Here is a 25526-nt window from a genome sequence, read left to right as displayed (position 1 = left end):
AGTCTTCATTTTTAAAGCATGATGTTAATAGTGGATACATCCTTACTGTCACACTATTTTCACTAATTCAAGTTTAGAAAACACAGTAACCCTATATACTCCATCAGTGAAATGAAGAGTCATCAATGACTGCTACAAAAGAAATAGTCCTAGACAGTCTCCCTTGCTGAGAGGCCACGTAGTACCTACCCTGAACTCTAGTTGTGAATCCATACAACAGTCCTTCTACAATAATCAATCATGGCTTTTTCTGACTGAGTCTTCAAGGAATCAATATGCATGTCTGCTCCCTTCTCAAAGACCATTAGTTGACACATTGGAGCAGTTTTTACTGACTTTACAAATAGATGAAATGATAAGAAAGATTCAGTCACAGGTTATTCTGGTATGAGTTTTCTTCTCACACAGTTTGTGCATCTTCTTTAAATTTCTAGCCCCAGAACTGTGTAGAATAGGCACCCTATCCAATGGCATGGCTCATGCGTGAACTTGTGAGTAGGTATGTTCTAAATGTAGAGGGGAATAAGAGTAGAAAACCTACATTCTTAAACTTTCTCTCCTTGAACATCACCATATTTACTTGTTTAGAAACATCATGAAACCGGGCAGCAGCTACTGTTAGTTCTGTTTGTGAGGCCCCAGGTGGACTGTGAAATCTCCAGAGTGTTCTCTTTCTCTTCTCTTGATACTCCTTTAGGGCCATCAGAAATGTCTTTATTTCCTGTTTTTCTGAGCAGTGGATATGATCCCAGTGTTCTCTTTCATCCTCTTATTCCCCCCTAGACTGCTAGGAGGGCTAAAACTGAATGTTGAGCAGTTTAACCTATTAGACCTCTGGAGCAGAAATTGACAAACAAGACAGCTTGTGGGTTTTGACTGTTGTGTTTTCTTTGCCTCCCTTTTGCTCCGTGCTTCAGACATTTGTTTTGGCAGAATGCTTCTCTAGATGTTTCTTCTGACAGTGAGAAGATAAATGTGTACTACATCTGTCAAAAAAAAAAAAAAACACTTTCAAAGATACCTTGTCTGTCTTCACATTCTGAAGCTGATATTCTTCGCAAAGCTGCAGTTCTTATGAATAGTTTGTAAACTGCCAGCTGTTAGGTCCTGTTTATGGTGCTGGCCCTCCCCTTCTCCTGAGGCATCTCTTACTCTACTTCTCCCTCAGCATCTCAAAGTTTCTCATAACTTTCCTTAGCTCATGATAAGTTACCGCAACAGAGAGAAGGGCTCTTTATGGTGCCCACCTGATGAAATTTTAATACATATTTGCTGCTATTACCATCACCACCTCAGTTCTGTTCAGACTCTGGAAGAAATTTCTGCTGAGTCCGGAGGTGTTTTTCCCCATGTGCTAACAGCCCCAGCTCTGACACACCTTCACCTGCTCTGGTCCTGATACCATGTGTACAGGGTTTGAGACTGCTTTTCTTCAACTGAGCACAAACAATTTTAGTTTGGTAACAATTACATTGGACATCTTTTCTGAATCAGTTTAAAATATGTTTAGCCTGTATATACATGCTCTTTCAGTTCCCGTATGCTGTTGTACTCTTTAAGATCACAGCCTCTTTATTTAGAAAAATCCTACAGAGGAAGATGATACAGCCAGCCCTGATGAGACTTGATAAGCTAGGGTCAGATAGATGGGGAAGATGTCTTCCCCTATCAGTGGACAAGTGAAAGGGCATAGAGGGAGAAGAGGAAGGGGGGTGGGACTGGGTGGAGACAAGGGCAAGGGTTACAGTGGGGATACAAAGTGAAGAAATTGTAACAAACAAACAAACAAATAAATAGAACATGACTAATCAAGAAAAATAAGAAAAGAAAAATCTTTGTCATCTTGTTAAATTCACCTTCCTTTCTTTTCATTCATATTCTTATTCTCATTCTGAGGCACACCTTGGAAACACTGTAGAGTTTCTTTTAGATTATCAGAGTGAAACTAATGTCTCCAATTTCTCATAATGCTGTATTTATGCTTAAAGCTTTTTTAAAGTTTTCTATAATCTATTGAGGCCTATTTTATGCTTCAACCAAAAAAAGGATGATTTCTTTACTTTATGGATACTTACATTTTGATTTATTTATTCAGTATTAAAGCATAGTATACTGTGTTTAAAATTATTCTCTTGGTCTTTGATCCACCAGTCTAAAAACAATTTATCCTATAACTAAGTGTTGGGGTCTCAGTTGAGCTGGAAATAATTCATTAAAAGTTTTTGCTTCTTTGCAGTTCCTTTCCTTGAATGCAGGTCAGCAAAATAAAATCAGGGAGAGACAGCGTCTAAGTCTTCTTTTTTTTTTTTTTAAATTTTTCATCAATTACACTTTATTCATTCTGCATCCCCCCATAAGCCTCTCCCTCCTCCCCTCCCAGTCCCACCCTCCCTCCTCCCTCTGCTTGCATGCCACTCCCCAAGTCCACTAATAGGGGAGGTTCTCCTCTCCTTTCTGATCTTAGTCTGTCAGTTCACATCAAAAGTGGCTGCATTGTCCTCTACTATGGCCTGGTAAGGCTGCTCCCCCCCAGAGGGAGGTGATCAAAAAGCAGGCCAATCAGATTATATCAGAGGCAGTCCCTCTTCACATTACTATGTAACCCAATTGGACTCTGAACTGCCCTGGGCTACAACTCTGCAGGGGTTCTGGGTTATCTCCATGAATAGTCCTTGGTTGGAGTATGAGTCTCTGGGAAGTTCCCTGTGTTCAAATTTTCTTGTTCTGTTGCTCTCCTTGTGGAGACCCTGTCCTCTCCAGCTCTTACTATTTCCCAGTTCTTACCTAAAATTCCGTTCACCTGCCCAACAGTTGCCCATCAGGTTCAGCATCTGCTTTGATAGTCTGAAGGGCAGAGGCTTTCAGAGGCCCTCTGTGGTAGGTTCCTAGGTTGTTTCCTGTTTTCTTCTTCTTCTGATGTCCATCCTCTTTGCCTTTCCGGATGGGGATTGGACATTTTAGTTAGGGTCCTCTCTCTTGCTTAGTTTCTTTAGATGCACAGGTTTTAGTGGGTTTCTCATATGTTGTATGTCTATATGAGTGAGTATATACCATGTGTGTCTTTTTGCTTCTGGGACAACTCACTCAGGATGATCCTTTCCTGATCCCACCATTTACCTGCAAATTTCATGATTTCCTTATTTTTCATTGCTGAATAATATTCCATTGTGTAGATGTACCACAATTTCTGCATCCATTCTTCAGTAGAGGGGCATCTGGGTTGTTTCCAGCTTCTGGCTATTACAAATAAAGCTGCTACAAACATGGTTCAGCAAATGTCCTTTTTGTGTACTTGAGCCTCTTTTGGATATATGCCCAGTAGTGGTATGGCTGGATCTTGAGGAAGTGCTATTCCTAGTTGTCTGAGAAAGCGCCAGATTGATTCTTAGTCTTCTTTTTTATTTCTCTGAAAAAAAAATCCAGACAAAATCAGCACAAAGGATAACAAAGTTTATTTTAGCCCACAGTTCAAGGTACAGTAAAAAATAGTGGGTTAGTTAATGCAGAAGCCTGAAGCAGCCAACATCAGGAAACAGAGTAGATTCAAGGCATCCATGCTACTCAGCACCCTTTCTCCAATTAGGCATTCAGGTTCCCAGTCCTGGCAACGGCTCCACTTGGAGTGAGCAGCTCTTCCCATCTATATTATAGAATCAATACCATCCACTGCAGGCAAGGCCGGAAGCACATCTCACAGATGATTCAAGCTGCTCTTTTTTTTTTTTTTTTTTTTTTGTAGTATTCTTTTTTTTTTTTTTCAATGCAGTTTATTCAGGAACATTGAACAATCCTCGGACCCCGGACCCCGGGGAAAGCCAGCCCACAGCTTAAATAGCCTCTGGATAGCCAACCCAGGCGTGCCACGGGGGCAATGCAGATAGGTCCACATACATGGAAGCAAGCCAGATCCTCGGCCTTAGCCAAATGTGGAGTTGTTCGTGACAGAGAGCATTCACCATCGGGAAGGTGGAAGGCGGAAACCAGCTCCATCTTTAAGGCATAGCATTCCGCAGCTCTCTACAGTTCCCCCTTTTTGTTTTAGACGCATCAGGCAAGAGTAGAGGTCTGATCTCTGATATTAGAAATAAATTGGGACTTTGTACAGATGTTCATTTAGGTGTCATCCACCCAAAGAGCATCAGACCCGTCTGATACCTTTTTCTCAGAGGCGGAACCTGGGGCATCAACTGGCATGCAATCAGACATGCTCTTCTCTGGGTCCAAAGCGGCTGACCTTGAGTGCAGTGCTTAGCCTCACATCCTGAGCGTATCATTTTAGCTTTTTATGGTATCCAACCATGCTTGGGGAGAATGTCCTGCTTCAATGGCTGTAAAGGCCTGAATGATCATGGCTGCATCACACTGTTGTGAGACTCTAATCTTGCATATATACCACAGGCAAACCAAGGAGACCAACACCAGAAGGCCTGCTAACACTCCCATGCCCGCCCATTCCTTCAGATGATTCATGGCTGCAGCAATCCATGTTGATAATCCTGTGGCTAGTCCTGCGTCCACTCCGGTAGATCAACCTGGCTGTCAATGAAAGTATGCTGGACTTTGTGTCACTAGCAAACAACATGAGAATTTTTCCTGTGCTGCAAATCTGTCTAAACAATTGTCGAGCTATATTTTAGGTAATTGGACTGGAGAATTCGATACTACGATGGAGCAGCTGAGAGTGGCCATTGTCACAGTAAATTCAAGCTGCTCTTAAGATGATTAGCAACACGAATCATAGAGAACCAAACACTGAACTACCTCATCATAATCTATGCAAAACTATTGTATGGAGAAAAGGGAAACATTGTAAATTTTAATAAGAGAGGATATCTGTTAGACCTTGTGTGTATATAGTGTAGTTGAAACCAGAAAATTACTATGTAACCCAATTGGACTCTGAACTGCCCTGGGCTACATCTGTGCAGGGGTTCTGGGTTCTCCATGAATAGTCCTTGGTTGGAGTATGAGTCTCTGGGAAGTTCCCTGTGTTCAAATTTTCTTGTTCTGTTGCTCTCCTTGTGGAGACCCTGTCCTCTCCAGCTCTTACTATTTCCCAGTTCTTACATAAAATTCCATTCACTCTGCCCGACAACGAAGAGTATATGTTATCAACTGTGAAAAAGATCAACAGCAAGTCACTCAGCTGCTGTTACAAATAGAATCTTCAAAAAGTTTACAAAGGAAATGAGACCTACTACATTCCGTTTTTAGGAATTATGACAGGTGTCTGTGCCTGCTAGGAAAAACACAGGAAAGGACCTGCACACAGAAGTATCCCCCCACCCCCCGCCTTGGAGCATGGCTTCAGCGTTGTCTTTGCACATCTTTTCTCATCCAGTTAGAATTTTACTCAGACATTGCACAGGAGTCTACTCAACCAAAATATTTGGGTAGACATAGTCCTTGAGAATAAGAAAATTGAGTAAGATGATTTTTTTTCAAGTGCTCATTTAATGTTTTCCATAATTTTGTGGAAGGAAATTTTTCTTGCCTTATTCACCTTTCCATTTGGAAGCATAGTCTTTGTTTTGCCTCTACAAAGTGCACAGATTATGAACTAAATCAAACAAAAATACTGAATTCTTTTCTCATAAAAAGTTTATATTCAGCTCTTTGTGGGTTATTTAAGGTGGTTCTGCCCTATATACGTTGATGTGAGAAGTATGAAGTCCAGCTTTTGTTAAAACAATTGCTCAAGAAAGTTCAAATGTGGTAAATTTTGTTGCTTTTAAAATGTCCAGATTTTCATATGAATTTCCTTTCTTCTGTTTTTTTTTATAATAATTAAGTGCTTTTCCATGTTAAAAGCACTTTACTAATCTACTTTTCTTTGAACACTTAAATTGTTTTCTCCTACATAATCTCTTTAATTGACTTAGTTAGCTTGTTGGTTATGGAAATGTACTTCAAGAAAATGTATTTTATTGATTTCTTTTATATATAGCATGCCAGTGCTTTTGAATTAAGGTTGTAGGTGATTTTATTCAGAGACTATATTATTAATTCAACTGTGATTCAGTTTATAATATTATGGAATGCTATTTATTAACTCCTAAGTAATTGGGAAACACACAAAGCCTATTAACTCATTTGTCACTGATAACATGGAATTCCAAAGGGAGACAGAAACTGATTTAGCTAAAAACTCAGGGCATTCAGGGTATGCTGCTAGCTTTACATCAGCTCTGATGAAGATTTTCTTGTACCAAATTGGAATATGTTCAAGAGTGAGTGCTTTTCATTCTCAAACAGAAACTAGAAAGTGATCCAGAAGTCAGACTCATAATAATTATCAATGATCTTATAGAACTACCTCCGTTTTTTCCAAGACTTCTTTCTTCAATGACTTACTAATTTTCCACTAGTCATTGCCTCTTAAAGTTCCTCCATTTCACTGAGAACCAGAGATCCAAAATATGAACCCATTGAGAACAAACCATATGCAAATTAATATATCTAGATAGGAATGTAGGTGTTTCTTCCACTCTAATTAATTTACTCATTCTTTTCTTCTAGTGTACACTGTCAGTTGTTTTTTCTGTGATTATCACTATCATTCTTTTGTTAGTCAAAATGATGCTTTTTTTTCAGTAATGAGTTGTTTTTTTCTCCTTATTTTCTCTCGTGTTTCCATGTGAATTTTTGGATTATTTTGTCTAGTTTGCGAAAAACATTATTGGAACTTTGTGGAGATTACATTGAATCAGTAGACTGCTTTTGCTAGTATAACCATTTTTACAACAAGTTCACACTCATATGGAGGTCGTAGCTTATAGTGTTTGTTTATATGTGGGGGTTGAGTGTGGAAATAGCTCTGAGACTAGTATAGAAATCATAATATAGCAAGGAGAGATGTTGGGTAAGTTGGGGAGGTCAATAGAATGTACACGAAATGAACATAGAAAAGAGCAGCAGAACCAAAATATCTGGGCCCAGAGGACATTTCTGAGACTAATACTTTAACCCAGGACCATGCATGGAGATAACCTAGAACCCCTGCACAGATGTAGCTCATTGCAGCTCAGTTTTCAAGTGGGTTACCTAGCAAGGTGAAGAGGGGCTGTCTCTAATATGAATTCAGTGACTGGCTCTTTGATTACCTCCCCGCTGAGGAGGAGACAGCCTTACTAGGGCACAGAGGAAGACAATGCAGCTAGTCCTGATGAGACCTGATAGGCTAGGGTCAGAGGAGAGGAGGACCTCCCCTATCAGTGGACTTAGAGAGGGGCATGGGAGAAGATGAGGGAGGGAGGGTGAGGTTGGGAGGGAATGATGTTGGGGCTACAGCAGGGATACAAAGTGAATAAACTGTAATTAATGAAAAATTTTAAAATTTAAAAAAAAACGACCAAACAATCTCAAAAGAAGAGGAAGAAGAAGAAGAAGAAGAAGAAGAAGAAGAAGAAGAAGAAGAAGAAGAAGAAGAAGAAGAAGAAGAAGAAGAAAAGAGGCTGTTTGGAGTTGGATGGATTAGAGAGGAGCTTCGGGGGGTGGAAGAGAAGATAGGGAAGGTGAATCAATAATAACTAATAACAAGTATGCTAATTTTTAAAAAATAAAGGAGTTAATATAAAAAGTTAGCATTTTCACTATCTTCAGTTGCAGGGCTCACCTTGTATCAAATCTTTGTAAAACTAAATAACGTATCACACTTGTTAGAAGTTCCACTGGAGAGCTGAAGAGGCTTGAAAGCAAAGGGAGATCTAGTTGGTCATGTCATACTAGGCACCCACTATTTAAACTCAGAACACTTGAATGGATTTCCTGGTGGAGCCACACCACTGTGATAGAAAACCTGGCTCTTCTGTTGCTGTGACTCTGTGTAAATTGCTACCTTATACGATAAAACCACCTCGTCATTAACAGTGGTAAGAACAGTACCTCTTCCTTTACTTATTATGCTAAATATTTAGTAGAACATTTTACTCAACCAGGGTAATTAGAAAAAATACTGGAAAACTGCTTCATCTAACATAGAATGAAAACTATTAAACCCTGTGTGATTTGGTCTACTCTTTGAAAAAGTCAGATATTTAATTATCCAGGAATTGCTGTTTCCTCTTTAGGTAACCAACGTGAACCATGGTCTTGCTCAGCACACTGGTCTCTAATAAAGGCAACTTGAATTGTCCTAGGGCATCCTAGGGACTGTGGTGTGTATATGGGATATTCCTCACAGGCTCATGTGTTTGCATACTCAGTATCCTGATGATTGTACTGTTTTAAAAGATTGTGTAACCTTCAGAATGTAGGATCTAGCTGGAAGAATGGCTCACTCAGGTGCAATCCTTGAAGTTTATAGGTAGTCCCCTCTCCTGCCTTGACTTTGTCTTCAGGTTCATACTTTTGCATGTGAGCAAGTGGCCCCCAGCTTCTGTGGCCAAGCTGTGAATCATACTTGGCATTGAACCATCTCTTCTTTGATTGACTGTACTCCCAAACTGTGAGCCAGCATACAACTCTCCCACCATACATTGTCTCTGGCAAGGTCTTCATAGTGGTGACAGAAATAATTAATATTCTCTGTAAACTTTCACTCATCTTGCAGAGACCTCCATCTTTATCATCCATCAATGACAGATACTATACAGTGTTCCATTCTTTCCACTTTTTCTTTAGTGTACATGAGGAAACTTTATTACATCATGATTGAAAAGAAAGGCTCTGGGTTTAAATCTTCATGGTGTCATATGCTACCTATCAGACTATGAATGAATTGGTCAACAACTCTGTGCTTTATTTGGGGACCTTTTGTAAAAGGGCAGTGGTAAAAATCATGTGAAATACAATTTTATAACAGAATGGGGCCTGTTACATAACTTTACTCAGTGAAGTCAGATCATAGAGAAATTTAAAAAAAATAAGCTATTTGGTTGAGTAAAATTATCATAAAATGTGGTTTATTAAGCACATTTGATTCCAAAACAATCAGAAATAATCATTTGAATCCTAAAAAGTAGAATTGTATTGTCATTCTTCTACTCAACATCTTCCTATCGAAACCATTTATTCCCAAGTATAACCAAGGAAGGGCATAGACTCTTTGAACTCCAAGAACATTTTTTTCTTACATCAGGATTGGCCTGAAGCCTTTTTACATTCATTTTTTTTTCCTTCAGGTTCCTAAGTGTTTTATTCTCTCCTGTGTTTTTTTTTAATTAATTACACTTTATTCATTTATTTATTTGTATCCCCCCATAAGCCTCTCCCTCCTCCCATCCCGATCCCACCCTCCCTTCCCTTTCTTCACGCATGCCCCTCCCCAAGTCCACTGATAGGGGAGGTCCTCTTCTCCTTCCTTCTGATCTTAGTCTATCAGATCATATCAGGAGTGGCTCCATTGTCATCTTCTGTGGCCTGGTAAGGCTACTTCCCCCTCAGGAGGAGGTGATCAAAGAGCAGGCCAATCAGATTATGTCAGAGGCAGTCCCTCTTCCCATTACTGTGTAACCCATAACATTGAACTGTTATGTGCTACATCTGTATAGGGGTTCTAGGTTATCTCCATGAATAGTCCTTGGTTGGAGTATGAGTCTCTGGGAAGTTCCCTGTGTTCAAATTTTCTGGTTCTGTTGCTCTCCTTGTGTGGTTAATTGTCCTCTCCAGCTCTTACTATTTCCCACTTCTTACATAAGATTCCATGCACTCTGCCCAACAGTTGGCCATAAGTCTCAGCGTCTGCTTTGATAGTCTGCAGGGCAGAGGCTTTCGGAGGCCCTCTATGGCAGGTTCCTAGGCTGCTGTTTTTTTGTTTTGTTTTTTTTTTAATGTTAGTTACAGTTAACTTTGTATATCTGTTGTATCCACCTCTCTCTTTCCCTCCCAATTCCACCCTCCCACCCTCATCCTCTCCCTGCCCCTTTCCAAGTCCTCTGATAGCAGAGAACCTCCTCCTCTTTCATCTGATATTGGTTTCTCAGGTATCTTCAGCACTGGCTGCAAAGTCCTCCTCTGTGGCTGCTCCTAGCAGGGCTGCTCCTCCATTGCATGTTGGGGGCGAGGTCAAAGAACCCACCGTTGAATTCATGTCAGAAACAGTCCCTGTTCCCCTTATTAGGGTACCCACTTGGATACTAAGCTATCAAGGCTTACATCTGAGCAGAGGTTCTAGGTTACATCCATACACGGTCCTTGTTTGGAAAAATAGTCTAATAAAAGCCCCCTGTACCCAGATGTATTTTGTTTTGTAGAGCTCCTGTCCTCTCCAGGTCATATTAACACCCCCCTCTTTTTTTGATTCCCTGCAGTCTGCCGAAGGTTTGGTTATGAGTATTAATATCTGCTTTGATACACTGCTAGGTAGAGTCTTTCAGAGGCCCTCTGTGGTAGGCTCATGTCCTGTTACTTGTTTACTCCTACAGCCAATGTCCATCCCATTTGTCTTTCTAAGTGAAGATTGATTATCTTACCCTGGGTCCTCTTTCTTGTTTATCTTCTTTAGGGGTATAGATTTCAGTATGTTTATCCTATCTTATAGGTATATATATATATATATATATATATATATATATATATATATACATACATACATACCATGTGTGTTTTTTGGCTTTTGGGATACCTCACTCATGATGATCTTTTCTAGGTCCCACCATTTGCCTGCAAATTTCCTGATTTCCTCATTGTGTAAAAGTACCACAATTTCTGTACTCAGTCCTCAACTGAGGGGCATCTGGATTGTTTCCAGCTCTGGCTTTTAGGAATAAAGCTGCTACAAACATGGTTGAGCAAATGTCCTCGTTGTGTACTTGAGCAACTTTTGGATATATACTAGGAATGGTATAGCTGGAACATGAGGAAGCACTATTCCTAATTGTCTGAGAAAACACCAGATTGACTTCCAAAGTCATTGTACCAGTTTACATTCCCATCAGCAATGGAGGAGGGTTCCCCTTTATCCACAACATCTCCAGCATGTGTTGTCATTTGAGTTTTTTATTTTAGCCATTTTGATGGGTGTAAGGTGAAATGTCAGGGTTGTTTTGATTTGCTGAGGACGTTGAGAAACACGTTGGCAGTGTTTCTCTGCCATTCTGTATTCCTCTACTTACAATTCTCTGTTTAGATTTGTACCCAATTTTTTAATTGGATTACTTGATTTACTGTTTTGTAACCTCTTTAGTTCTTTGTATATACTGGATATTAGCCCTCTGTCAGATATAGAGTTGGTGAAGATCCTTTCTCAGTCTGTAGGCTGTCATTTTGTTTTGATGACTATATCCTTTGCTTTACAGAAGCTTTCCCGTTTCATGAGATCCCATTTATCGATTGTTGCTCTTAGAGCCTGTGCTGTTGGTGTTCTGTTCAGGAAGTTGTCTCCTGTGCCAATGAGTTCCAGGCTCTTCCCCACTTTTTCTTCTAACTGATTTAGAATATCTAGTTTTATGTTGACATCTTTGATCCACTTGGACTTTAGTTTTGTGCAGGGTGATAAATATGGATCTATTTTCATTTTTCTGCATGTAGACATCCAGCTGGACAAGCACCATTTGTTGAAGATGCTGTCTTTTTTCCACTGAATGGTTTTGGCTTCTTTGTTAAAAATCAAGTATCCATAGGTGTGTGGGGTCTTCTTTTCTGTTCCATTCATCCACTATTCTATTTCTATGCCAATACCATGCAATTTTTCTTACTATTGCTCTGTAGTACAGCTTGAGATAGGGGATGGTGATACCTCCAGAAGATCTGTTGTTGTACCGGATCATTTTGGAAATACTGGCTTTTTTGTTTCTCCATATGAAGTTGATAATTTTTCTCTGGAGGTCTATGACGAATTGTGTTGTTTTTTTTTTTTGTTTTTTTTAAAATTTATTTATTTTTTATATGAATCACAGGTTATTTACTTTATATTCCAGCCATAGCCCCCTCCCTCATTCCCTCTCAATCCCTCCCATTCTCATCTTTTCGCCGCTCCTTTCCAAGTCCACTAACAGGGGAGGACCTCCTCCCCTTCCATCTGATCCTAGCTTATCAAGTCTCTTCAGGACTGGCTGCAATGTCCTCTTCTGTGGCTTAGCAAGGCTGCTCCTCCCTTGTGAGGGGTGGTGGTGGTGGAAGAGCTTGCGTTGAGTTCATGTCAGAAATAGTCCATGTTCCTCTTATTAGACAATCCATTTGGACACTGAGCTACTATGGACTATATCTGAGCAGGGGTTCTAGATTATATCCATACATGGTCCTTGGACAAACAGTCTCATGAAAGACCCCTGTGCCCTGATATATTTGGTCATTGTGGTGCTCCTGTATTCTCCAGGTCTTACTCCCCCTTCTTTCATATGATTCCCTGCACTCTGCCAAAGGTTTGGTTATGAGTCTTAATATCTACTTTGATAAACTACTAGGTAGAGTCTTTCAGAGGCCATCTGTGGTAGGCGTCTGTCCCATTACTTGTTTTCTCCTACATCCAATGTCCATCCCATTCATCTTTTTAAGTGAGAATTGGTCATCTTACCCTGAGTCCTCTTTCTTGTTTATCTTCTTTAGGTGTATAGATTTGAGTATATTTATCCTATCTTGTAGGTCTATATAAGTGAGTATAAACCATGTGTGTCTTTCTACTCTTGGGTTACCTCACTCAGGATGATCGTTTCTAGTTCCCACCATTTGCCTGCAAAATTCATGATTTCCTCCTTTTTTAATTGCTGAGTAGTATTCCATTGTGTAAAAGTGCCACAATTTCTATATCCATTCTTCAACTGAGGGACATCTGGGTTGTTTTCAGATTCTGGCTATTACAAATAAAGCTGTTATAAACATGGTTGAGCAAATGTCCTTGTTGTGTACTTGAACATCTTTTGGATATATGCTTAGGAGTGGCATAACTAGATTTTGAGGAACCACTATTCCTATTTGTCTGAGAAAGCACCAGATTGATTTCCAAAGTCCTTGTACAAGTTTGCATTCCCACCAGCAATGGAGGTGGGTTCCCCTTTCTCTGCATCCTCTCCAGCCTTTGTTGTCACTTGAGTTTTTTATCTTAGCCATTCTGATGGGTGTAAGGTGAAATCTCAGAGTCGTTTTGATTTGCATTTCCCTGATGACAAAGGATGTTTAACATTTTCTTTGTTTCTCTGCCATTCTACAGTCCTCTACGGAGAGTTCTCTGTTTAACTCCGTGCCCCATTTTTTAATTGGATTAATTGATTTGTTGCTTTTTAACTTCTTGAGTTCTTTATATATACTGGATATTAGCCCTCTGTCAAATGTAGGGTTGGTGAAGACCCTTTCCCAGTCTGCAGGCTGTCATTTTGTTTTGATGACAGTGTCTTTTTCTTTACAGAAACTTTTCAGTTTCATGAGGTCCCATTTATTGGTTGTTGATCTTAGAGTTTGTGTTCTGTTCAGGAAGTAGTCTCCTGTGCTGATGAGTTCTAGGGTCTTCCCTACTTTTTCTTCTAACCAATTTAATCTGTCTGGTTTTATGTTGAAGTCTTTGATCCACTTAGACTTTAGTTTTGTGCAGAGTGATAAATATGGATCGACTTTCATTTTTCTGCACGTAGACTTCCAGTTGGACCAGAACCATTTGTTGAAGATGCTGTCTTTTTTACAATGAATGGTTTTGGCTTCTTTGTCAAAAATCAAGTATTCATAGATGTGTGGGTGGGTTTGTTTCTGGGTCTTCTATTCAGTTTCATTGATCCTCCTTTTTGTTTCTATGCCAATACCATGCAGTTTTTATTACTATTGCTCTGTAGTACAGCTTGAGATCAGGGGTGAGATACCTCCTGATGATCTGTTGTTGTACAGGATTGTTTTGAAAATTTTGGGTTTTTTGTTTCTCCATATGAAGTTGAGAATTTTTCTTTCAAGATCTGTAAAGAATTGTGTTGGTATTTTGATGGGAATTGCATTGAATCTGTAAATTGCTTTTGGCAGGATGACCATTTTCACTATTTTAATCGCACTGATCTGTGAGCATGGGAGATCTTTCCTTCTTCTGATATCTTCTTCAATTTCATTCTTCAGAGACTTTAAATTTTTCTCATACAGGTCTCTCACTTGCTTGGTTAGAGTCACTCCAAGGTACTTTATGTTATTAGTGTGTTTTTTGAATGGTATTATTTCCCTAATTTCTTTCTCAGCCTATTTGTCTTTGGATTACAGTAGGGATTCTGATTTTTTTGAGTTAATTTTGTATCCAGCTACTTTGCTGAAGGTGTTTATCAGCTGAAGGAGTTCTCTGGTTGAATTTTGGGGGTTGCTCATATATACTACATATCATCCTTAAATAGTGAAACTTTGACCTCTTCTGTTCCAATTTGTATTCCCTTGATCTCCTTTAGTTGTCTTATTGCTCTATCTAGGATTTCAAATTCTAAATTGAAGAGATGTGGAGAGAGTGGGACGCCTTGTCTTGCCCCTGATCTTTTTAAAAAAATCTACCATGAACAATGAAAACTCATAATGAATCAAACTAATTATGTTTACTTATTTTGAAAGCATGAACTGAAACATTTTACCCTCAGGAGCCACTCAAGAGAAAATGAATTAATGCTACAAGTGTAAAGCATCATGCTTTGGAGCATTTTCAATGCTTTCTCATCTGCTGAAAACTGTCATCATGAATGTTCCTTCACTGAAAAGTGTTTGTACCTCATTTAGGTATTTATGAATCATTTTGTACAAGACTGTGCACAGGACTAGATGCGAACATCAAGAGCTTCAATGATTTTTTTCTTCATGTATTTATTTCTTCCAGACACCTGCATTTCTACTTTCTATAGAGATAAAAACACTGAATTTTAAGAACTTCTCCACAGAGACATAAAAATAAATAAATAAATACATATAACCCCCTTTCCCAGTGTGCATTCTCAACTTAAATATGTAGAAACTGAATACATGAGCACTCTCTTCCTCATTATTTTCTATGTAACACAGTCCCTGTTTCATAGTAGGTACTAAAGGAACTTAGCCTAGTGAAATCACACTCTGAAATCTACAAAAGTCCTTAATAGCCACGAGGTACAGTGTTAGGTATAAAGCAGATGGAATTACCTAGAGAAACATCAGAAAAAAAAATCACATTTAAGGAATTTTTAGCAATGTTTCCCTCCAATAGAACTACACACGGGGCAGAGAGAATGAGAATATTAGAGTTATTTCAGTAGCAATGAAACTAACCAGGTAGATGGAGATGTGATCACTACAAAATGCTGCATAGCCTTGGTGCTCTGTCAAAGGTTAAGTCACCAACAATCAGCTTAGCTTTATAATTATTAATTATGAAAGCCTGATTATTTCTCTTGATAGTCAAAATGAAGATATATGTGTGGAGAGAGAGAGAGGGAGGGAGACACACAGAGAGAGAGATAGACAAAGTCAGAAACAGAGAATGACTCACAGAATGATGGCAGATTCCCTGGGTGACATCAGCATCTCTGTGTGATCCTGGAAGACTTCAGATTCAGTTCTAGACCCAAGCTGGTCATCTCTCACAGAATTCCTGCCTTATCCTACACTGTGATGAGATGACATGTGTGGCTTTCATGGTACCATTCTAGTCCTACAAATCTTATTATTATGTTAGAATGAAGAGGTTTGTTTCTGTACTTATTGGCTTTGTGTGACCTGATTAGACAGGTTCCCTTCTTTTATTTTCTATTTGGGAGCTTAGACTCACCATGATGCTATAGTTACAATTAGAACTATATGAAATAAAATGTGTTGTGACAGAGTTCTTGAGGAAACTTCACTGGCACCAACCTGGGACATGAAGATTGAAGACTGTATGAGTATGTTCCTACCAAGGATAAAAACAGGTATCCAAATGTAAATACAAGAATTAATTCTCATATTGTATACTAGTGACACAAAGTCCAGCATACTTCCATTGACAGCCAAGTTGAGCGATTTGCCATAGGGTATCAATTTGCTCCTACACGAGGTCAATCCTCTGATTGAACACCATCAAGCCTCCTTTTAGTTGAGCATTAATTCCTTTTTGTACATCTAAGGCATGAGCTACATTGGCTAAAAGATTATTCAGGGTCTGAGCAGTCTGCTCAGTATGACTCCTGGCTAATGCCGCGATGGTAGCTCCAACAGCCGCCAATGAGATGGCAGTAACAATGGCGGCTGTAGTTCCAAGATCCCTTTTCTGTCTGAAGAGAGTCATAGCGAAGACAAAGTTTCATACTACATACTACTGTGGGAGGAAAGGAGGCCCTGATGCTGAGTTCTTATAAGCGCGAATAATGTTAAAACTGAAATAGATAAGTGTTGGACTTACACATTTCATATAACATCTACCTTCATATGAGTTACCCATCCTTAATTCTGTCTCTGCACTCAGACCCTGTTTCTATCCTTTTCTTTCTTATACATGAACTAAAAACGGAATAGTTTTCATTTATTATAGATCTATGTTGATGTTTACCCCTGCAGCAGACACTGAGCCTCTACTCTCAGGACTAAGGGCCACAGTGATCTTTGTTTTTCTGTTTGCATCAGCACAGAACACACTAAGAACACTGGCCATGAATGACACTCTCCTGTACCTTCCCACATTGCTTCTTATTTAAATTTCCAGCCAGTTCTGTTTATTATGTATTTTTAAAATCTATTCATCAGTTGTGGCTGATCCCCTGTAAGTTTGTGATAGGATATTGGTTTTTCCCTTCTCCAAGCTTTATTTACAACTATAAAAATGAAGAGTATTAAATATGTTTCTGCAGGATGTGCTTTCTCTCGAGCTTTGAATGTATGTGTCCTGGTGACTGCAAGAACTGTTGACCCAGGAAAGACATAGTTTCTTCAAACTACTCTGCCAAATTCTAAGAATGTTTGACTTAAATTAACAACATCACCACCCTTATTGGAGATGTTGTTTCATGTGTTCAAATTGCTCACTATTAAAAAAACAGTCCTATTTTTCAATCTTTGAAATTTCTGTAATATTTATCTTTGCATGTTTGTCATATGTTTATACTTATTTACACCATAAATCCAGGGTCTGTTGTAGTTCTCCCATTTGTTGTACCAATGTTTTTCTCTGTTTGGGATGAACATTCTTCCTAGGAAGAAGCTGTTGATTTTACCTGAGAAAGCTGAGAACTTGTACTTAGGAGTTTACAGCCCATACATTTCTACTAAAATTATTTGCTCTTGTGTTGCCAGTAATCAATGATACAATGGTACAGTACCATTAACTTGAAACAAAAGCAACCCCAAAACAGAGGAGGCAATTGCTAGAGATAAAATATAATAGCTTCAAGATAATAGTTTCTATTGAACAAAAGGCAATAAAATTTCCAAATTTCTGTGTACTTATAACCACCATATATTAAATATAAAGAGTGATTACTAAAGAAAAAATAAAGAGAGAACATTAATTTATAATAGGATATTACAACGCGTAACCTTTAATACCTTCATGAATAAGATTCATTTAATAATGTTTATGCCTCTAGAAAAATGCATACCATTTAAGCATATTTGTTATTTTTAAAATGTACAAGGAAATTTTATAAAATTGTCGAAGTTCTTGGTAATAATACTGACTTCAATATACTTCAGAACTTCATAGAAAAAATTAACTTACAATAAAAAGCTCTCCAGATATAAAAAATGTTTTAAAGCACCATCTCAAAAAATTTGGAGACAGATACACAGCTAACTCCAAAGTTCTAGGACTGTAAAACCAATGTGAGAGGAAAAACCAAGCTTTCTCTATGTGAAGAAGTTACACAGAATACAATTCCTTTAACCAAAACACAGGAAAAAATAAGATCACTATTAAATCCAGGGAGTACCACACTGAAATACATTGTATTCTGTATACTATCAGTTATATTTTCTCGGGGACCTGCAAAGCCTACTGTAACATTCTTTGAAGAGAAGCAGTTCTCTAGTAGAATGGTTGGCTTCAATTGTGAAGCCTTGTGTCCAGTCCCAAGCACTGACCAAAACAATTAATTGAATAAAACATCAAAAGTGATAGAATTTGATTCGTCAAACAAAATTTAAAACAATGACATAAATGTGTAATTTTAGGAGTGAAACTCATTTATGTATTCCAAAAACAAAAGATGTTCAGAAGTTGTTAGATTTTTCCCATGAAACTACTAGAATTTTGAATCAGATAAAATTAAATGAAAGCACACTACTAACAAGTAAATTATGTTAGTTTTTAAAAGACATATGGCAATTAAACTTATGCTTTGCAGATGAGAAACCTTTAAACTTAAACCTCAGTAAATAGTAATAGAAAAGTGCTGAAGTACAACTAGCTACAGCATGAGCAGATGCCAGGCTTCATGATTTGGTGTGCAATCAAGACAAAGTTGCTGAGATGAGCTCAGTATATCTCATGTCTACAGTGCTGACAGTCCTACGAGATAAGCAACCCCAAACAAACATGCATTCATGTAAATATTTAGCCTGTTCTGCACAATGCATAAATACAGGACATATTTTAAAGTTCAATGATTTGAATGCCAAAGAGGAAACTTTCATTATTTGCAAATAATATAACAGTGTAAATGATAAATAGAATATGTACATATTTAACACTTTAACGTATGGAGCTAGAAAGATGTCTCAGTGCTTAAGAGCATTTGCTGCTTTTGTAGAAGACTTGAGTTTAGTTTCCAGTTCCCACATTAGGGAATTCACAACTGGCTATAACTCTTGTCCACGGAATTTAACATCCTCTTCTACCCTCCAAAATCTGCATACAATTAAATAAAAATAAATCTTAAAAATAAAACTTTAATACATAATTTTTTCATGATCACTCAGTATTTGAACAATAGAAAATTAACTGTATTTTTTGTATCAATGAGAAAGAGAAAGTAAAAATGTCATGCCTGATGACATAAATTACATTTCACATAGAAATGAATACAAATTTACAATTTGTGTGATAATAATACTGGGCAGTAGCATGCACAGAGGTCTAGGAACAGAGCCTCATGTTTGTGGGCACTTTGTTTAAGGCAAACTGTCAGTGTGGCAATCTAATTTAAGTTTCTTGAGCCAAATGAAAAGTAATGATGCTCAATCCTCATTCAGAAAGACAAATGGGATAGATATTGGAAAAGGGAGAAAACAGAGAACAGGACTGGAGGGTCTAGAAGCAGATGCTGAGACTTATAGCCAAACTTTGGGCAGAGTGCAGGGAATCTTATGAAAGAAGGGAGAGATAGAAAGACCTGGAGGGAACAGGAGCTCCACAAAGAGAGCAACGGAACCAAAAACTCTGGGCCCAGGGGTCTTTTCTGAGACTGATACTCCAACCAAGGATCATGCATGAAGAGGACATAGACACCCTACACAGATGTAACCCATGGCAGCTGAGTCTCCAAGTGGGTTACCTAGTAAGGGGAACAGGGGCTGTCTCTAATAGGAACTCAGTGACTTGTTCTTTGCTCACCTAACCCTGAGGAGGAGGCAGTCTTAACAGGCCACAGAGGAAGACAATACAGTCAGTCAGCCTCAAATGGAAGGGGAGGAAGACATCCCCTATCAGTGGACTTGGGGAGAGTAATGGGAGAAGAAGGTGGAAGCATGGGACTGGGAAGGATGAGGGAAGGGGCTACAGCTGGGATATAAAGTGAATAAATTGTAATAAATAAAAAAATAATTAGAAGCTTTATTTCTTATAACCAGAATCTGGAAACAACCCAGATGTTCCTAAACTGAGGAATGGATACAGCAATTGTGGTATATTTACACAATGGAATACTACTCAGCAATTAAAAACAAGGAAATCATGAAATTTGCAGGCAAATGGGAGAAACTAGAAAACTAGAAAAGATCATCCTGAGTGAGGTATCCCAGAAGCAGAAAGACACACATGAGATATATATTCACTTATAAGTGGATATTACACATATAATATAAGAAAAACATATTAAGATCTGTATACATAATGAAGCAAAGCAAGGAGGAGGACCCTGGGTAAGATGATCAATCCTTGTGCAGAAAGGCAAAGGGGATGGAAGAGGGAGAAAACAGATAACAGGACAGTAGCCTACCACAGAAGGCCCTTGAAAGACTTTACCAAGCAAAGTATCGAGGGAGATGCCAAGATTCATAGTCAAACTTTGAGCAGAGTGCAGGGAATCTTCTGAAAGAAAGGGGAGATAGGAAGGGACAGGAGCTCCACAAGGAGAGCAACAGATCAAAAAATTCTGGGCCCCCCTGTATTTTCTGAGACTGATATTCCAATCAAGGACCATGCATGGAGATAACCTAGAAACCCCTAGAACTCCTGCACAGATGTAGCCCATGGCAGCTCAGTTTCCAAGTGGGTTCCATAGTATTGGGAACAGGAACTGTCTTTGACATGAACTCAATGTGTGACTCTTTGATCACCTGTCCCTGGTGCGGAAACAGTGTTTCCAAGGCACAGAGGAAGACAATGCAGCCAGTCCTGATGAGACCTAATAGACAAGGGTCAGAGGGTCAGTGAACTTGGGGAGAGACATCTGAGGAGATGAGGGATGGAAGGTGTGACTGGGAGGGGAGAAGAGAGGAGGTTACAGTGGGGATACAAAGTGAATAAACTGTAATTTATAAAAATATAAATTTTAAAAAATGAAAAAAAAATAAAAAACACTAATAAAATAAAAAAAGAAGAAAAGTAATGAAACTTCACTATAACTCACAGTGTTCCAAAAATCAGTGCCCCTCATATTGGATTATGTTTGGAGGAAAAAAGAATTTGACATGTTCTCTATTTTTTCTTGCAAAATAAAATATTGGGAAGAATTAATATCATTAGTTTATGTCACAACATAAAAGAAATCCAAAATAAAAGATGTTCAATTTTTTAATATTAAGTATTGATGAGTATAAAAGCAAGATATCTTGTGAGACACAGAATTCAAGACACAGAGCTATCAAAGGCCTACATTTTAGAATATACTTCTACAAATTAATGATGACAGGAACTTGGGGGAAAAAAAACTAAAATATTTTTTCAAATAAGTATTCATGATTTACTTATTAAAATTTGTTATAATATCAAGAAAATGTAAACTAAAACCACTCACTCATTCAACTGATGGCTAAAATCAAGCACAAGAAGGATGTATACTGGACAGGTTCCCAAGGGCAGCTCTCCTTCCCTGTGACCTCATTTGCTCATGTCAACAGGCACATCTTGTCTTCTCTCATGCATTTCCTCCTGAGGAATGTCTAACAGAAATGCATAAGAATAGCATGCTGCTCCAGAACAGTTCACAACAAAACTGAAAGGATTCATGCTTTTGCCAATAGTGGACAATTTATAAGTTGCTCATGATCGCCCATGGAACTGTGACAGGGTGATGATACCAGAGAGCAAGAGGCCTAATAGTTCTCACAAGTATTTTAAGGCAAACTCTTTAATTTCAATCACACAGAGATCAAAACTAGGGCAAAATGAACCATATTTAGCCTGAAATATGCAAAGGTAAACCAACATGTTATCCTGGCAATGAACAGTCTATTATGTGAAACTATGGAAGACCTGTGCATCTAATGAAGTCCTCCAAACTTGTCACCTCTGGATGCACTGTCACAGGCTTCTGTATTGACTTTTTCTAGGTCTCATGGGAGGTGATAATGGATGCTCACTTTGTCATTACCTTCATATATAAAGGTATACATATAAGAACATGCATATAGGTAGAAATCGATTGCAATACAGAATTCTCAGGAAACAACCAACTTAAAATATAAGAACAGAGGAAAACAAGCTGACATTTTTCGTGTCTTTTGTGAGAAGCAGTAAGATCCAGGATATGGACTGTTCACTTTGGACCACTAAAATGAGGCTGGAACCTTTGGTGAGCCCAGGCATGATACAAGAGCCTGTATATGAACCCAACAGTAGTTTCAGATATGAGGCTCAACTGTTTCACGTGGGCCTTTGGTTATCTTTTACCTATCTAGCATTATAGTAGTATCCTAACAAAATTGAAATAATCTTAATTCAAGTAGATATGTGTTCATCTGCACATATAAACCCAGGCAAAATATTATTGACACCTTGTCACATATATTGTGTCCTCCATTCTCTTTTACAGATGTTTTCTTATTATTCAATGTGTAAGCTTAAACTGATTTCCAAGGCAAAATGCAAAGGCTCCCATCAAATGTTTTAAAAATGAGCTCCTGTGTTTTGTAATAATAATGGTTGGAAGTTCAATATTTCTTCTCAAACACGGAGGCAGAGAGCCATATTTACAAAAGAGCTCTCTGTTTGCCATTTCCTTCACACAAGACAACATTGATAAAACCTTTGCACCCACACCAGGTGCCAGGCCTTCTCTGGAGAATTTGTGCTGCCTCGATACTGCCTTTTATTTGAACTTCAAACATCTTTGAAAAATAGAGGCTGAGTTAAATACTATTTGGAAATTTAAAGCCTTTTATTTTATTTGTTATAATACCTTCCGTGGATTTACTTTGCAGAAATGAATCAGTGTTGTAACTAAGCAAAGGCCTGAAAATGTAAAATAGTTTGGAAAGTGAAGCTTTGATGTTCTTTACACTCAAAAAATTGAACATGCATACTAAATATTGACATATTTAAATGAATTTAATAATAAGCTCATTATTTTTCAGAATTAGATCATTTGCCAAATGATTTTATTGTCATCTGAATAATTTAAAAATGTGTTTCTTAGCTAGACTCTCTTCTTATGGGACAATATGACATTAATTAAATGTTTTAAGTTAAAAACTTATTTTTAGCTAGGAAATAATTTCCAAAGTCAGTCGTTTAGTTTGTCATATTTGTAAAGAGATGTAGAATTACAACAGTGTCTTTCCTCTAAAAACAGACTATTAAATCCCTTGTTTTCTCCCTCTGTTTTGTTTACATCAGGCTTGGACTCTAGGATCATCTGGTGACTTCAACTGTCTGGTGAGTTTTGTTATGTTCAGTTTTGTTTCTCTGGTGTTTCTGGTCTCCGTCGCATATTTCTATTGCTTTCCACTCATCTTTGAAGGATTCTTTTCTTCTCACAGAAGCCTCAGTCATTTAAGAAAAAAGGTTTTTTTTTTTTTTTAATTTACTGTGGATGAACCTTATAATGTCAAAATCAGTTTTATATTGATGGTACCAGGATGTGCTTAATCAGTTAACCAGTTGGATAAGGAAAGCATCCCAAATATGGACATCAGGAATCACCATTGATTCTTAGATTTGAGAGGCCTCCTCTAGAGTTCAGAACTGTGCAGGGTCAACTTAAAATTTTAAGATAGGCCGAATTATTTTTATATTATTTTTTCATACTAATTACAGTTTATTAACTTTGTATCCCAGCTGAAGCCCCCTCCCCCATTTCCTTATTTTTTAAAAAGTATAGCCCGAGAAAAGGTGAGACAATAACTAAACTTTAAAAATGTTTTGCATATCAGCCAGCCATGGTGGCACATGCCTTTAATCCTAACAGAGGCAGACATATAGCTGTGAGTTCAAGGCCGGCTTGGTCTACAAAGTGAGTCCTGGATAGCCAAGTCCACACAAAGTAACCCTGTCTCAAAAAAAAAAAAGTTTGCATATTAAAGTAGAGCTGTAAAATACTGAAAACACTGTGCTTTTCTACACTGAAACTCTTAAAAGTCTTATAACCTTTACGTACTACATCAATTATAGGCAATCAAAGGTGTTCTCTTTGATAAAATATAATTGTTGCAGCAGACTTTTTTTTATAAACTTGGATGTTTATCTGTGCAGCAATGTTGTATTTATATTTACTAAAGACAGCATTTTGAAATAATTCTCACATTCAAATACACACATTAAATCTGCCACACTTTGAACTCATTCAATATTATTTTATTATAAAATATTACATTGTATTGTTTATTCCTCATATTGTGAAACTCTATGGTTCAGATTCCTGTGCGCTCTGAGATCCCTCACTCTCCTCACCTTTTCAGGGATGCATTGTGCAACATGGAGTCAAGAGACAGGAGTATTCTACTCAGGTTGTAGGAAAAATTCCTTTCCCTCCAGGAGCAAGGTTCAGTAGGAAGCCTAGGAGGTCAGTCTCTCCTTAATGGTCATATATCACTCACTCAGAATTGTTTTCTGGTTTTCTAGAACACCTGCCATGTGTTCATGTAAATAGTCACCCAGCCTTGAATTTTCTATGCTGCTCCCAGGCTTCAAAGTCCACCCAAACATCAAGAAAGCATTGTTGAGCTCACAGTGCTTAATGTTAAACAAAGAGAATCACAATGAACAAAGAGAGTACTTCAATTTGTGGGTTAGATCTTGTCACTTCTAAGAGCTTCTGAGTCATGCTTTCCCATGGAAACTATGCTTGGTCAACCCTTTTCTGCATCAGTGTATGGCTATATCATTGGGGTTAGCATACTTCTTAGGAGAACCTGCTGTGACCAGTTTCTGTCCACTTTGTCTCCTATCTCTGAGCCTCATAGGATTAATGATAGAAAATATTAATATCCTTTCCACATTTCACTTTTTCCATAGCAAACATAAGCTGCTCTTTGCTAATCACAACAGGTTAGTTAATCAATGTGCCAGCTTTTTTACTGGTCATGAGTAGAATTTACATGCCCTTTCATTAGGCTTATCTAGGAAATTGTGAAATGAAGCAGCTAGTAATGATAACTTTGCAGTTTCACTACCAATATATACGATGAAAAGGAAATTAGTGCTGTTTGTTATGTTTTTTTTAACCAATTTTTCAATGTCCTGGAACCTGTGCTTTCTCAGAAAGAGGATGAAGGTTAGCACCCTAGATCTCGCAGCATATTTTGCAAATAAAAACTCTTGTTTCCGTCTTTACTGGGAGGTAGCAACTTACAGACAGCCAAAAGTTTTGTCTTCCCATTACCATCATAACAATCTTTGTTTTTTATTTATTTGCTCCCCCCCCAAAAAACAGTAAGTAATAGCAGGAGTAAGAAATGAGCCATATAGTGCTCTTTCTGCTTCTTTCATCCTCATACTCTAATGGAAGATATCTTAGGAGGCTAGATCAACATGAGAGTTATTATGGATCTTCTTTTACCTCATTTGTCTTAGTTAATCCTCATTTAATAAAATCTAGATCCCAACACAGCTCTAATTCACATGCTTTCTACTCTTGTGTCCTATAAGGTTTCCCCACCAGTGTATTGTTTGATATACAGTATTACTTTACTGATCTACAAGGAATCTTCCTTTAGCAAATGCCAGGAACCTTGAAAGCTGGTCATTGGTTCCTTTCTTCCAAAACTGCGGTATTATACTTCTATGTAGAGAGCCATCTTCCATGTCTACCCCTATGCCCATTCCTATTCATTACTAAAGAAAAATTCAAGTTCCATTTCTCCTGGATGACATGATGGCTTTAAATATTGAAGTTTGATTCTCTTTCTGATAACTTTTATTTTCAGGATCACAAAATTTACCAGTTTATCCATTCTAAGCTATCACTGCTTCTAAAGTGTTTGTGTTGTGTACATGGTTCTTACACATCAAATTCATATAGAAGTAAGTTGCTGTGATATTTTGTTTGCTAAGTGCAGCACATTGAACACAAAGTTATTTGCTTGGTTTTAAAAATCAA

General features: G+C 38.0%; 1 protein-coding gene across 35 annotated transcripts in view; it reads left to right on the top strand.

Moving 5' to 3' along the window:
- The window catches only part of Ptprd (protein tyrosine phosphatase receptor type D), a 2581289-nt gene that overhangs the window by 950859 nt on the left and 1604904 nt on the right, over window positions 1-25526 (top strand). For all 35 annotated transcript variants that reach the window (XM_060365770.1, XM_060365741.1, XM_060365771.1 and 32 more), the window contains exon 6: window positions 22826-22864. The gene's annotated coding sequence lies outside the window, so the exon portion shown is untranslated. The remainder of the gene's footprint in view (window positions 1-22825; window positions 22865-25526) is intronic.

This window comes from Meriones unguiculatus, chromosome 12 (assembly GCF_030254825.1).
Source record: "Meriones unguiculatus strain TT.TT164.6M chromosome 12, Bangor_MerUng_6.1, whole genome shotgun sequence".
Lineage (NCBI taxonomy): Eukaryota > Metazoa > Chordata > Mammalia > Rodentia > Muridae > Meriones > Meriones unguiculatus.
Note: the sequence above shows the minus strand (reverse complement) of the source record. Positions and strands in the feature narration are given on the sequence as shown.